Below are 1,750 nucleotides of genomic sequence, written 5' to 3' on the forward strand. Positions count from 1 at the left end.
GGGGAGCCGGGATCACGGTCACTCCATCCAGCAGCCCGGGCCGGGGGGAGAAAGTTTCCTCACCAAACTATGCCAGCCCCGGTCCCTTCTGGGCACCCCGGGCCCACTGCTCTTGAACCAGAGCTGCTAGAGCTGGGACCCCTGTGGGGACGCATCCTGTAGCGTCCCAGCATTCACGCCGGGAAGAGGAGAAAAATCCCCCTTCACTCCCGTGGGCGCGAATCTAGATTTACACCCGCGCCCTGGGCATCAGATCCAGCGCCTCATACGAAGCATCCTCCCAGAAGTTTATCTGGGGATTTGAGGGGGAAAAAGAGAGAGAGGGAGGCTTTCAGTTTTTGCCTCCGCATGCTTGGCTCGAAACACCACTTTTTCCCCGTATTAGGTGAACCCAGTTGTACATTTGCTGCCACATTTCGCCTCCTTTGTATTGCAGATGGCGCTGGGCTCTCTGGCACCTCGGCTGAAAGCCCCGAGAGCGCTGCAGAGCCTGGAGGTCTAAGGGGTGCCGCTTACCCTGAGCTATTACAGCATTGTCAAGTGTAATTGACTTAAGCATGTCCTCGCTGTCTGCAGTCCAAGCCCACGAGGCCCTGTTTGTTGCCATTCAATACTTTAAATCAACATCGAGGCTTTGATTTAATTTGGACCCCTCGGCTGCATTTAAAACAGGCGCCCTCGGTGAGGTTGGGACAGAGGGGGGGCGAGTGGGTAAAGCTAATCCTGGTCTGGAGGTGTTTAAAGGACAGGTCCACGATGCCCCGAAAGACAACAGCACGGTCCGTTTATACCTTAGGTAACTTCAAACTCCCCCAGCCACAGCTCATGAGGTTGGAAACAGGGGCCCAAATCCTGCACCTGTGCTAACCTCTGGCTGTTTCACTTAGAGGAGCTTGTTTCTAACGCTGGGGGAAGTGCTTACACCGACACTGGGCCATGAACTGGCTCCCGCCCTGACACACGCCGGCGAAGCTGATTCTCACATCCAGCTCCCCTGAATCTAGTTATTTGTGTTTCTTTGTCCCTGCTTACCAATTTGTTTAGGCTGATCTTGCTTTCCCCCCTTTCTTTTAGGTAAGCTAGCACAGTAGCGCAGGAGCCTGGTGCACTGAAAGGGCCAATAATTGTAACTAGGGCTGTGAGACTGGCTACAGCTGCTGTGACAGTTGTGACATCCTGCAGGGATGGGAGAAGTGAATCTTAATCCCACTGCAAACACTGCTAGGAGCGCTGCTGTCCCACCAGTGCTCCGGCTGGCACATGGGGACGTCCACACTGCCCTTCACGTAAGAGTAATAGCGTGTCTTTGCTGTTGCTACAGGCACAGAGAAAAACAGTCCAAGGTTCTAATCAAAGAGACTGGATGGATGCAGACTGAGATCAGAGTTAAATCTGAGCAGCAGTCTCCCCCTCGGCATCCTCCGACATACACACGTGTGGTAACTGAAGGGGAAAACTGCTCGGATCCCAGGAAGTGCCTGGACAGACCTTCGGAGCCGACTCGAAGAGCTGCAGCACGCAGATACAAAGGCTCTCCCTACACCTCTGGATAACCGAGTGCAGCCAGCTTCAAACAGGGCTCGCACCCTCCTCCTTACGGCAGGAGGATGCCTCGGCTCCCCGTGCGCCTCGGCTGTCCTTCCTCTCTGCCAGAGCTGCCTCTGCGTGGGAGACCAACTCTCCCGAGGAGAAGGGAGTAGGACTACCCGGGACACCGCACCCGGCAGCATCCCTCTGTCGCCTCCCCGAC

The sequence above is a fragment of the Aptenodytes forsteri genome, unplaced genomic scaffold (genome assembly GCF_000699145.1).
Source record: "Aptenodytes forsteri isolate BGI_AS27 unplaced genomic scaffold, ASM69914v1 Scaffold15, whole genome shotgun sequence".
NCBI classification, from domain to species: domain Eukaryota; kingdom Metazoa; phylum Chordata; class Aves; order Sphenisciformes; family Spheniscidae; genus Aptenodytes; species Aptenodytes forsteri.